The sequence below is a fragment of the Chlorocebus sabaeus genome, chromosome 3 (genome assembly GCF_047675955.1).
Source record: "Chlorocebus sabaeus isolate Y175 chromosome 3, mChlSab1.0.hap1, whole genome shotgun sequence".
Taxonomy (NCBI): Eukaryota; Metazoa; Chordata; class Mammalia; order Primates; family Cercopithecidae; genus Chlorocebus; species Chlorocebus sabaeus.
The window spans coordinates 59,813,771-59,827,761 of record NC_132906.1 but is presented as its reverse complement, the minus strand read 5'-3'; positions in this window follow the sequence as shown (position 1 = coordinate 59,827,761).

Below are 13,991 nucleotides of genomic sequence, written 5' to 3'. Positions count from 1 at the left end.
CCTCTCAGGCAAATCTCCCTCTGCTCTGGTTCCATAAAGAGAGGGTGCCCAATTGCAGTGCCCATGGCTAGAGCCCACACTTCACTCATCTCTCAGTTCAGGTCATGGGACCCCTCCTCTGCTTGAAATCCAGTACTCCAATATCCTGACTGAGACTTTTATGCCAACAGCTGCTACTGCTGCTAAATTCCAGGATCCTGCGTGGCTTGCTATGAGCTAGCATCAAGAATGGCACTGTCCTGTCAGCACCCAGGCCTGGGAAGATGCTTGGGAGGCGTACCAAGGCCATTTCTTCTCACAATTTTCTGGCCGCTTCCCATGTTAGACCTAGAGTTTAGGAGAGTCAAGGTCCTCTCCCATGGCCAGGGTTGTGCAGTTCTCCAGTGGAGAGATGAATCACAGAGAAACACTCAGTCACCCTTTCCTGTAATGGGGATTCACTCACAGTTTTTAGCCAGACCCCACCATGCAGGCAGCCTGCCCACTTTCTCTTTCCTAGCATCTGAAATTGTCTTTCGCTTTTCTGTTGAATTCCCATGTTTCTTCTTGAATGAAATTTCACAGTATGAATCTCTACACACTATTTAGCTTCTTCCGAGTGAGGCATGCTAGAAAAGCCTCTAATCTACCATCTTGGAAAAACAAAAACAAAAACAAAACTCCAGAGTGTATTTTCTGATTGCTGATATATTTCATCTACTCTAAAAATTCTCAGTTTTTATTTCACTTCTTGTTGCTTCTGCCTTTTTCTCCATTCTTTTCTGTGGCAGTTGGGAGGCGAGTGGAATTTCATGGCTGTGTCTGTGTTTATTCACTCATTCATTAATTTATTTCTATCTCTATATCAATATATCTTTATATCTTTTAATTAATCTTTCAAATTTTTTTCCTCTTATTCTCTCTGCTAAAGTCTTGGTGAATTCATTGGTATTACCACTCGATCTATTTGTATTACTTTGATAATTCCAGTTTAGAGTTTGTCCAGCCTACTAAGTTGTAAAAATTACTTTTGTATGATTTCCCCTGTTTCCTTGAATTATGCTATCACTTTATGTATCTCTTTGTTAATTTTAAACATACATGTTCTAAAGCATTTTTAAAATGGCACTTTTATTTCTATTTTGTCTAAAATTATTGTATTTCCTAAGATTTTATTTTACTTTCTAACTTTCTTGGTGTTAATTTTGTTTATGTATTTTAGAATGTTGCTTTTTAGATCCACCTTGACTCGGTAATATTTTTCTCTTATCTCTTTTCCTCCTCTCTGTTTACAGTTTTTGTGGTTGCCTCAACCCAGCCCCTAGGACTCGTAGTCCAAAACCAGATCTTTTTCTAATGGCTCGGTGGTCTTATCCACCATGATACTGGGATAGTTTGGAGCTAGATGACATGTTGGCTAGGCTTGGTCTTGAAGGTTGAGTCTGTCCTGCTGTTTTTCCTAGTACTCCGATTCTTACAAGCTATACCTCTGGCCAGCAACTGGCAACACCTTTTTGTTTCTGCCTGTCTTCCTGGGGTAGGAGAGAAAGAAAGAAGGGAGGAAAGAGGCTTGTCTCTCCACCCTACTTCTCCCCGGACCTGGAAACTGATATCCTTGCTGCTTCTGCTGCTTCTGATACTGAGAATGGCCGTCCTGGGGCTTCAGTCCAACATTTCTCTTAAGTTCCTCATTTATAAAGCATATTATCCTTTTTTAAAATTTTATGTTATGCTTTGCTCCCATAGTTCTACGTTTGGACATGGGGTCTGTGAGTGATTCAAAGTGTAAACTTTGAATGTCATTTTGATGGGAAGTCTACACTATTTTATTATCTGTTTTTAAACAAGCTAAACATTGCATCCTAACCCCATGCCACAGCAGAGGTCAGACTATGTGTTTTCTTCCATGTTACAGCTTCAGTTCAACATTAGCCTCTAGTGCACACCATACACTACTTAATCAGCATGCCTCATCCTCACTCAAAGAATAAAAGGAAGCTACAATGGCTTTAAACTTCTCCCTCTTATACAAAAACAAAAAGATAAATTACATAAGACATTTTTCACATAAAAGAAAGATTACATTTTTCCACATTCAATCAGGTATAGTGGTTTGATGTCCTGAATCAATTTGGAAGAATGAACTGGGCAGAGGTTGCAGCTTGCCTCTCTGCTACTGCCTCCTAAAAGTTGTAGCCTCGTGACTATTGTTTCCACATACTGGTCATCAGCTAGGAAAAGCCTATAAAAATAAAGCATTGGCTTACCCTCCTCCCCACTAAAAATCCCACTGTTTAATAGGAACTATAATGGATTTTGAAATCTAAGATAAATGATACTTTAAAAATAAACAGCTTAGAATCATACTTGTGATGTTGTTCTCCCTTTTTTTGGCAAAGAATGGAATTGAGAAGATGAGGGAGGTTTACATTTGGACTTGTTTTAAATTTTAAGAAGCTGTTCTTTTAAATTTACCATCTGTTACTTCAATACTTCAAAGTGTCTATGGTAACTGTTCAGGGATACCAGACAGAACCATGGTGTAATTGGGTATGACTTGACCCCTACTGTGCCTTTCTCATGGAGGAAGACCAACTTATTGTGAGTCTCATCACATTAAAAGGGAGTTTCCCTGCAAATATGTTAGCCTTCTGGTTACTGCACAGCAGAGATAAGAATTAGCTATAGACATTTTTGTAAGCCATTTGAATTACAAGGTGCTAATTCTGAGAAGAAAATTCTACCAACCTCTTAAGGTGAACCTCCATGCAAACTACAGTATTTCAACATTTTATGGCAGGTCTTAAATAACACCAAGTAAATACGTTTAAGTCAAACAATTAGTCTTTGATTAAGAAAGAATGATCCAGTTCACAGATTCCATTGTTTTCTTGAGATACTTTTGAGTTGGAGAAATTACCAGAAATACATTGATTTTTTTTTAACTTTTAAGTTCAGAGTTACATGTGCAGGATGTACAGGTTTGTTGCATAGGTAAATGTGTGTCATGGGAGTTTGTTGTACAGATTATTTCATCATCAAGGTATTAGGTATCCATTAGTTATTTTTTCTGATCCCTCCTCCCACCACCTTCCTCCCACCCTCCACCCTCAAATAGACCCCAGTGTGTGTTGTTCCTCTCTATGTGTCCATGTGTTCTCATCATTTAGCTTCCACTGAAAAGGGAGAACATGCTGTATTTGGTTTTCTGTTCCTGCATTAGTTTGCTAAGGTTAATGACCCACAGCTCCATTCATGTCCCTGCAAAGGACATGATCTCATTCTTTTTTAGGGCTGCATAGTATTTCATAATGTATATGTACCACATTTTCTTTATCCAGTCTATCATTGACAGACATTTAGGTTGATTCCATGTCTTTGCTACTGTGAATGGGACTGCAGTGAACATACATGTGCATGTGTCTTTTTAAAAATTTTCAATTTTTTCCCATAGGTTGTTGGGGTACAAATCATATTCGGTTACATGAGTAAGTTCTTTAGTGGTGATTTGTGAGATCTTGGTGCATCCAACACCTGAGCAGTATACACTGTACCCTATTTGTAGTCTTTTATTCCTCACCACGCCCCCCCATCCTTCCCCAGGTCCTCAAAGTCCATTGTAGATTCTTATGCCTTTGCATTCTCCTAGCTTAGTTCCCACACATCAGTGAGAACATATGATGTTTAGTTTTCCATTCCTGAGTTATTTCACTTAGAATAATAGTCTCCAATCTCATCCAGGTCACTGCAAATGCCATTAATTCATTTATTTTTATGGCTGAGTATATATCAGTTTCTTTATCCACTCATTGATTGATGGGCATTTGGGCTGGTTCCACGATTTTGCAATTGTGCATTGTGCTGCTATAAATGTGTGTGCAAGTATCTGTTTCATGTAATGACTTCCTTTCCTCTGGGTAGATATCGAGTAGTAGGATTGTGGGATCAAATGGTAGTTCTACTTTTAGTTCTTTAAAGAATCTCCACACTGTTTTCTATAATGGCTGTACTGGTTTACATTCCCACCAGCAGTGTAGAAGTGTTCCCTGATCACTGCATCCATGTAGACATCTACTGTTTTTTTTATTTTTTGATTATGGCCATTCTTGGAGGAGTAAGATAGTATCACACTGTGGCTTTGATTTGCATGTCCCTGATCATTAGTGATGTTCAGCATTTTTTAATAAGTTTGTTGACCATTTTTATATCTTCTTTTGAGAATTGTCTATTCATGTTCTTAGTCCAGTTTTTGATGGGATTGTTTGTTTTTTTTCTTACTTGTTTGAGTTCATTTTAGATTTTGGATATTAGTCCTTTGTCAGCTGTATAGATTGTGAAGATTTTCTCCCACTCTGTTGGTTGTCTGTTTGCTCTGCTGACTGCTCCTTTGGTCATGCAAAAGCTCTTTAGTTTAACTAGTCCCACCTATTTATCTTCTTTTAAATTGCATTTTCTTTTGGGTTCTTGGTCATGAAATCCTTGACTAAGCCAATGTCTAGAAGGGTTCTTCCTATGTTATCTTCTGGAATTTTTATAGTTTCAGGTTTTAGGTTTAAGTCCTTAATCCATCTTGAGGTGATTTTTGAATAAGGTGAGAGATGAGGATTCAGTTTCATTCTCCTACATGTGGTTAGCCAATTATCCCAGCAATTTGTTGAAAAGGGTGTTATTTCCCAACTTTATGTTTTTGTTTGCTTTGTCAAAGATTAGTTGGCTGTAAGTATTTGGGTTTCTTTCTGGGTTCTCTGTTCTGTTCCATTGATCTATGTGTCTATTTTTATACTAGTACCAGTAGTGTGAGGTACTGTGATGCCTCCAGATTTGTTCTTTTTGCTTAATCTTGCTTTGGCTATACAGGCTCTTTTTTGGTTCCGTATGAATTTTAGAATTGCTTTTTCTAATTCTGTGAAGAATAATAGTGGTATTTTGATGGGGATTTTGTTGAACTTGTAGGTTGCTTTTGGAAGTATGGTTATTTTCACAGCATTGATTCTACCCATCCATGAGCATGGGATGTGTATCCATTCATTTGTGTCATCAATTATTTCTTTCAGCAGTGTTTTGTGGTTTTCTTGTGGAGGTCTTTTGCCTCCTTGGTTAGGTATACTTGTAAGTATTTTGTTTATTTATTTTTGCAGCTATTGTAAAAGGGGTTGAGTTCTTGATTTGATTCTCCTCTTGTCCACTCTTGGTGTATAGAAGAGCTACCAATTTGTGTACGTTAATCTTGTGTCTGGAAACTTTGCTAAATTCTTTTATCAGTTCTAGGAGCTTTCTGGAGGAGTCTTTAGGATTTTTGAGTTAAATGATCATATTGTCAGCAGTGACAGTTTGACTTCGTCTTTACTGATTTGGATGCCCTTTATTTCTTTCTCTTGCCTGATTGCTCTGGCTAGGACTTCCAGGACCGTGCTGAAGAGGAGTGGTGAGAGTGGGGATCCTTGTCTTTTTCCAGTTTTCAGAGGAAATGCTTTCAACTTTTCCCCATTCAGTATTATGTTGGCTGTGGGTTTGTCATAGATGACTTTTATTACATTGAGGTATGTCCCTCGTATGCTGATTTTGCTGAGAGTGTTAATCATAAAGGGATGTTTGATTTTGTCGAATGCTTTTTCCACATATATTGAGATGATCGTGTAATCTTTGTTTTTAATTCTGTTTATGTGGTGTATCACATTTATTGACTTGTGTATCCTAAACCATCCCTGCATCCTTGGTTTGAAACCCACTTGATCATGGTAGATTATCTTTTTGATATGTTGTTGGATTCTGTTAACTAACATTTTTTTTTAAGGATTTTAGCATATATGTTCATCAGGGATATCGGTCTGTAGCTTTCTTTTTTGGTTATATCCTTTCCTGATTTTGGTATAAGGGCGATGCTGCCTTCATAGAATTAATAAGGGAGGGTGCCCTCTTTAGCTTGTGGAATAGTGTCAAAAGGACTGGTACCAATTCTTTGAATGTCTGGTAGAATTCTGCTGTGAATCCATCTGATCCTGGGCTTATTTTGTTGGTAATTTTAAAATTCCCATTTTAACCTTGCTGCTTGTTATTGGTCTGTTCGGGGTATCTAATTCTTCCTGATTTAAGCTGGGAAGGTTGTATTGTTCCAGGAATTTATCCATCTCTTCTAGGTTTTCTAGTTTCTGTGCATAAAGGTGTTCATAGTAGCCTTGAACGATCTTTTATATTTCAGTGGTGTCAGTTGTAATATCTCCTGTTTTGTTTCTTAATGAGGTTATTTGGATTTTCTCTCTTCTTTTCTTGGTTAATCTTGCCAATGCTCTATCAATTTTGTTTATCTTTTCAAAGAACCAGCTTTTTGTTTCATTTGTTTGTTTGTTTCGATTTCATTTAGTTCTGATCTTGGTTATTTCCTTTCTTCTGCTGGATTTGGGTTTGGTTTGTTCTTGTTTCTCTAGTTGTTTGAGGTGTGACCTTAGAATGTCAGTTTGTGCTCTTTTAGTCTTTTTGATATAGGTGTTCAGGGCTATGAACTTTCCTCTTAGCACCGCCTTTGCTGTATCCCAGAGGTTTTGATAGATTGTGCCATTATTATCATTCAGCTCAAAGAATTTTTAAATTTCCATCTTGCTTTCGTTTTTGACCCAATGCTCATTCAGGAGCAGGTTATTTAATTTCCATGTATTTGAATGGTTTTGAAGGTTCCTTTTGGAGTTGATTTCCAGTTTTATTCTACTGTGATCTGAGAGAATGCTTGATAAAATTTCAGTTTTCTTAAATTTATGGAGGCTTGTTTTATGGCCTATCATATGGTCTCTCTTGGAGAAAGTTCTGTGTGTTGTTGAATAGAATGTGTATTCTGTGGGTGTTGGATGAAATGTTCTGTGTATATCTGCTAAGTCCATTTGTTCCAAGGTATAGTTTAAATCCATTGTTTCTTTATTGACTGTCTGTCTTGATGAACTGTCTAGTGCTGTGAGTGGAGTAGCGAAGTCCCGCACTGTTACTGTGTTGCTGTCTACCTCATTTCGTAGGGCTATTAGTAATTGTTTTATAAATTTGGAGCACCAGTGTTAGGTGCATATATGTTTAGGATATATTTTCCTGTTGGACAAGGCCTTTTACTATTATACAATATCCCTCTTTGTCTCTTTTAATTGCTGTTGTTTTAAAGTTTGTTTTTTCTGATATAGGAACAGATACTCCTGATTGCTTTTGGTGTCCATTTTCATGAAATGCCTTTTTCCACCCCTTTATTTTAAGTTTATGTGAGTCCTTATGTGTTAGGTGAGTCTCCTGAAGGCAGCAGATAGTTCATTGGTGAGTTTTTATCCATTCTGCCATTCTGTATCTTTTAAGTGGAGCATTTAGGCCATTTATATTCAATGTTAGTATTGAGATGTGAGGTACCATTGCGTTCATCATGCTCTTTGCTTCCTGTGTACTTTGGTTTTTTCATTTCTGCTTTTTAACTTGTATTTGTGTTTTATAACTCCTGTGTGATTTATACTTTAAGGAGGTTCCATTTTGATGTGTTTCCAGGATTTATTTCAAGATTTAGAGCTCCGTTTAGCAGTTCTGGTAGTAGTGGCTTAAGAGTGGCGAATTCTCTCAGCATTTGTTTGTCTGAAAAAAAAAACTGTATCTTTCCTTCATATATGATGCTTAGTTTCTCTAGATAAAAAATTCGTGACTGATAATTGTTGTATTTGAGGAAGCTGAAGATAGGGCCTCAATTCCTTCTAGCTTGTAGGGTTTCTGCTGAGAAATATGCTGTTAAGCTGGTAGGTTTTCCTTTATAGGTTACCTGGTGCTTTTGCCTCACATCTCTTAAGACTCTTTCCTTCTCCTTAACTTTAGATAACCTGATGATAATGTGCCTAGACCACGATCTCTTTGTGATGAATTTCCCAGGTGTTCTTTGTACTTCTTGTATTTGGATGTCTAGGTCTCTAGCAAGGCCAGGAAATTTTTCCTCAGTTATTCCTTCAAATATGTTTTCCAAGCTTTTAGGATTCTCTTCTTCCTCGGGAACACCGATTATTCTTAGGTTTAGTCGCTTAACATAATCCCAGACTTCTTGTAGACTTTGTTCATATTTTCTTTTTCTTTTTCCTTTGTCTTTGTTGGATTGGGTTAATTTGAAGACCTTATCTTCGAGCTCTGAATTCTCTTCTACTTGTTCAGTTCTATTGCTGAGACGTTCCAGTGCATTTTACATTTCTGTAAGTGCATCCAATGTTTCCTGAGGCTTTGATTGTTTTTTCTTTATATTATCTTATTTCCTTGAATATTTCTCCCTTCAGTTCTTGCATAATTTCTTTTTTTATTTCCTTGAATTAGGCTTCACCTTTCTTTGGTGCCTCCCTAATTAGCTTAATTACTAACCTTCTGAATTGTTTTTCAGGTGAATCAGGGATTTCTTCTTGGTTTGGATCCATTGCTGGTGAGTTAGTGTGATTTTTTTGGGGAGTGTTAAAGAGCCTTGTTTTGTCGTAATACCAGAGTTGGTTTTCTGGTTCCTTCTCATTTGGGTAGGCTCTGTCAGAGGGGAAGTCTAGGGCTGAAGGCTGTTGTTCAGATTCTTCTGTCCTACAGGGTGTTCCCTTGATGTAGTACTCTCCCCCTTTTCCTGTGGATGTGGCTTCCTGTGAGCCAAGCTGCAGTGATTGTTGTCTCTCTTCTGGGTCTAGCCATCCAGCGAGTCTACCTGGCTCTGGGCTGCTACTGGGGATTGTCTGCACAGAGTCCTGGGATGTGAACTGTCTATGGGTCTCTCAGCCATGGATACCAACACCTGTTCTGGTGGAGATGGTGGGTGTGAAATGGACTCTCTGAGGGTTCTTAGCTTTGGTGGTTTAATGTTCTATTTTTGTGCTGGTTGGTCTCTTGTGGGGAGGTGGCACTTTTCAGAGAACATCAGCTGTGGTAGGATGGAGAGGAGCCGGCCATGGGTGGGGTCCCAGAACTCTCAAGATTATATGTCCTTTGTCTTCAGCAATCAGGGTGGATAGAGCGGGACCATCAGGAGGGGGTACAGCTAGGCAAGTCTGATCTCAGACTTTCCTTGGGTGGGTCTTGCTGTGGCTGCAACAATCTCCCAGGGCCTTTCCCACTGCTTCCCCTACCCCTGCATTTCACTCAGCTCTCTAAATTGACTCAGCTCCAGGTAAGGTCAAAAGCTTCTCCTACAAACTAGATCATCAGTTTTCCTAGTTGGGGGTGTGTGTTTGGAGCAGAGGATTTCCCTTTCCCACTTCCACAGTTTGGGCACTCACAGTATTTGAGGTGTCTCCTGGGTCCTGCAGGAGCAATCTGCTTCCTTCAGAGTGTCTGTGGGTCTTCTTGGGGTTCCTGGTTTGTTCTTGCCGTCATTCTGGAGCTAAAATTAACAATGCGAACCTTCATACACTGTTCTGTCCATCTGAGGGGAAGCTGCAGTCTAGTACTGCTTCCCGTCTGCCGTGATGCCCTACTGAATTTTTGCATGTGTCTTTATAATAGAGCAATTTCTATTTTGGGGGATATATACCCAGTAATAGAATTGCTGGGTAGAACAGTATTTGTGTCTTTAGGTCTTCGAGAAATCAGCACATTGTCTTCCACAACCGTTGAACTAATTTACACTCCCACCAACAGTGTATAAGAATTCCTTTTTCTCCACAACCTTACCAGTATCTGTTATTTTTTGTCTTTTTAAGAATAGGTATTCCAACTGGTATGAATGGTATCTCATTTTGGTTTTGACTTGTACATAAATATATTGGCGATAGTGGGGTTGGTGTGGTTACTTTGATGTGCTGATATGTGCACTGTGGAATAAAGCAAATGAGCATTATGTTTGTGTCATTGACAACTGGTATTAATAGCATGGAAAAAAACAGATATCCACTAAGATCAATGAGTTTGACCTTAGAGTCCTGAAATAAATTGAATTGGAATATCAGTGTAAGGTCATTTATCTTTTTTAAGAAAAAAAAATATATTTTTACTATTATCCACTGAAATGGCCTAGAGATATTGATCAATCCAATAGCAGTGAGCAACCCTGGTGGTTATATTGTGGTCCTTTAACTATTACACTAAAAGAACAGTGTTCTTGAAAAAAGTAAACGTCACTTGTTAGAGATCTAAGGTAGAAAATTTACCGGATGACCCTGAAAAGTATTATAAAAAACTAGTAGAATTATGTCAAAAGGACAGAGGAGCCAGCTTAAGTAAGCTCCCAACTGTCCAGGGATGGGACCATTTCAATATCAGTAAGAACAGTAACTGTCATGGATGGAAACTTAAATATATTTAAGTCCATAGTTTATAATGATACTTAAATACATAAACCACCTTTGGAGGATACTAAAGTTTGACTTATGATTTTGAAAACTGATGAAGGATAAAGCTCTTATTCTACCTTTTCTATAAAAATTTAAGATAACCTAATTATTTTGAAAGAAAGTATCTTTTCATAGATGTATTTTGGCTAATAAATGAAAAGGGAAAAATAAAATGAAAACAGCACATTTAGCAATATCTAATGAATTGCTAATCTCACAAAATGATGGTAGATATTATGTACCCCTAATGAAAGTACCCAATATCACTGATTAAGTGGTCTTCACACACACACCGCCACCACCAACACAAAACCTGAATTTGATCACATCTCATGACATGGAAATACAGGCACTGAGAAACATATGTAAAACAAAACAAAAAATACAATCAGCAAAAACTGTGTAAGACGAGTGACCCAACTTCCTTCTGCTCCTCCTGCTTCTCTTCGTCCTTCTCCTCCTCCTCCACTCATCCTCTTTCTTCTGCAACAACAACAACAAAATTGCAAGAGGAAAAAAAATAGACAGAGAAGGAACCTATATACTAAAAGAGATGACATATCAACAATGTGTAGTGATTGAATCATAATTCAAATAAGCTTAAATAAGGAGAAAACATTTGCAGCATAAATGAATTGTGAAATGTGAGCACTATCTGGATATCTGAGGAGATTAAGGAAAGATGGCTAATTTAAGAGACATATTGGTGATATTTGTGCCCTGTTCTAAAAACATACAGATAGTAAGTATACTATGGAAAATATATATATATATATATAAACTGCCATTGCATCAGTCTCCCGTGGCAGTAGAGTAGGGATGGGAGAGTGGAGGGTGATGGAGGTGGGAAATGAACGTTTGTTGTTTTCTTTAGCCAGAGAATAAATTATAAAGTGCATGTCAAATTTGGTTTTAATTCACTTGAAGCATCTATACGAACAGCTTAACAAATGAATTGGTGACCTGTTAAGGCATAAAGATCATTGAATAAGTTTCTTTCTATCTCATTTTTCTCTACTAAACAAAGTACATTAAAAGTTCATAGTGGCTAGGCATGGTGGCCCATACCTGTAATCCTGTAATTCCAGCACTTTGGGAGGCTGAGGCAGGCAGATTGCTTGAGCTCAGGAATCCAAGATCAGCCTGATCAACATGGAGAAAACCGCATCTCTTTAAACAAACAAACAAAAAATACAAAAATTAACTAAGCGTGGTGGTTCACACCTGTAGTCCCAGCTACTTGGGGGATGAGGTGGGAGGATCCCTTGAGCCCTGGAGGTCAGGACTGCAGTGAGCTGAGATCAAGCTACAGCACTCCAGCCTGGGTGACAGAATGAGACCCTGTCTTAAAAAAAAGAGAAAAGTTTATAATGAATTCAAGTATTCAACATATATTAGAATTGACAGAAGTCTCAATATCTTATGAAAAAGATATATATGTGTGTGTGTGTGTATATATCCATATGCCTCCATTTTAGAATTTTATGTTTGTTGAAATTTAGTAGAACCTTTAGATTTTTCCCTTTTTTCACCTACATTAACCATCCAGTATTGAAGAAAACCATGAAAATAAAAAAATAAAATAAAATAAAATAAAATAAAATAAAGCCCAAAGAAAAAAAGAATCTTTGAGGCTAAATATTTTGATCTTTATACATTTTCATTTTTCTTCATGTGTGGTATACATTTCCTTTACCATATTAAAATATCATGGAATTAGGCACTTCATCGGTACTCTAGCATCAGTTCTCTAGCATTTCTTGAACAATTCTGCCTTCACTTAATGATTGTCAAAAATTTTCTCAGGTTGTAACATCTCTAAAATGTGATATTAGAACCAGAAACACAAGTATGTAAAGTGCCTGTAACACAGTTGGTGCCCAGTGAATAGAATTACAATGATGTCAAAACATTATTAATATGGGCGTACCTTTGATTTTCCCCCTTTTCCTACCCATCAAAGAAAGTCTGCATTGACAAGCCCAATTTCCCACCTCCTCTCACCTCTTAAAGGATAAATATAATTTTGTGCTAAATTTAAACCTAAGCCAATCTACTAAATCATGTGAAGAGAAAGAGAAGAGAAGGCAAGGGGCCTGTAGGGGTAGGGTGTTGGAGTTGAAGTTAAGAGGAGTAGAAAAGGAAAGGGGATTTTAATAAGAGTGGATGTCGAGTATGTATTTGAATCCCCTTGACTGTCCTTTGAGAGGTATCTTATAAAAGATGGAATTCTTTTTAATTATGTTTCAGGAGTCAAACTACCCTTCTTGATTGTAGCAGTGTTATGGGACTGAACCCTGAGAATGTCTGGATTTACAAGGCTTACATTATTGACATGAAAGTTGTGTAGAAAAATATTAACATTGTTCAAACAGAGGTTTGGCCTTGCCCCAGACTCCTGGGAGATAACTTCTAAGGCCTTGGAATGTTCTACTTGCTAAGTGTGAGTTTGTTTACCTGGGGGCTTTGGACCATGGCAGATATTTTATGCTAACAATATGATTTATGTTGGGGCCTTTGGATCATACAGTATCAGTACCTCTGGAGAGGCTGCAGACGAAGGTCAGCCATGCAAGTGTTCAACCATGTCTACGAGACAAAATTCTAGTAAAAACTCTGGACGCCAAGGTTTGGATGAGCTTCCCCAGTTGCCCCTACGCAGTGTAGATTGTCACACATCATTACTGGGAGAAATAGAACCTGTCCACACAACCCCACTGAAGAGAACAACTGAAGCTCAACACTTAATGTCTCCTGAACACTGCCCTGTGCTCCTCTTCCCTTGGCTTATGTTAATCTGTATCCTTTGCCTGTGATAAACTGTGAATATGACAGCTTTTCTGAGTTTTCTTGGGGGGCCTCCCAAAATGATAGTTGTGTCAGAACTGAAGGTGGTCTTAGAGACCCCGGAACTCAGAAATTGATGTCAGAAATGAGGGTGGTCTTGGGGACCAACAAACTTTGCAGAAGTGCTTTGAGAATATATTTCTACACACAAATGTAAGATAAAAGTATTTATGAAAAAGCTTAAAAGTGAAAAGAGGAACCACATTCAGAGGAGAACAAGTCTAGAATTGTAGACCAACAAGCTGTACTTCCAGAGAAAATGTTAGAATACATAGTCAAAATAGCAAAATATGGAAAATGATATAATTTCTAAAGGAATAAATGATGATTTAATGTATTCTTTACAGTAGTGATAAATATAGTAAATTAAAATATTTATAGAATGGGTATAATGCATATTAACTTTAGTAAAATTTTTATTTAGTCCCCGGGTTTGATGTTTTAAAGCTTCTCATGTTAAACAGCCTCCAAGAGGACTACAAATTTAACTAATTCAATAGTGACACATGCAGAGTACAAGAAGTAACTCACGAAAGAAGAAATCTATACAAATGCATGCTAGGACAGAACTTACTTTGCAAATGTATGGCATAAAATCCATCCAGACAAATAAAAACCACAAGTTAAGTAGGAGTTAGCAGCGTGTCACTGTAATTCTAAAAGTTAATAAAATACTGCATTATCCAAATAAGAGAATGGCATATAAGGCTAAGTCTGTCACTGTATTCTATTCTAGTGGGATAATTTTTAGATTATCATATTCATTTTAAAACCCCATATATAGTGAAAGAAATTTCAGCATGCTGGGTTCCAATCTTAGCTTTGCCACTAACAAACTGGCTATCTCATGGAAGCAATCAGAGTTTG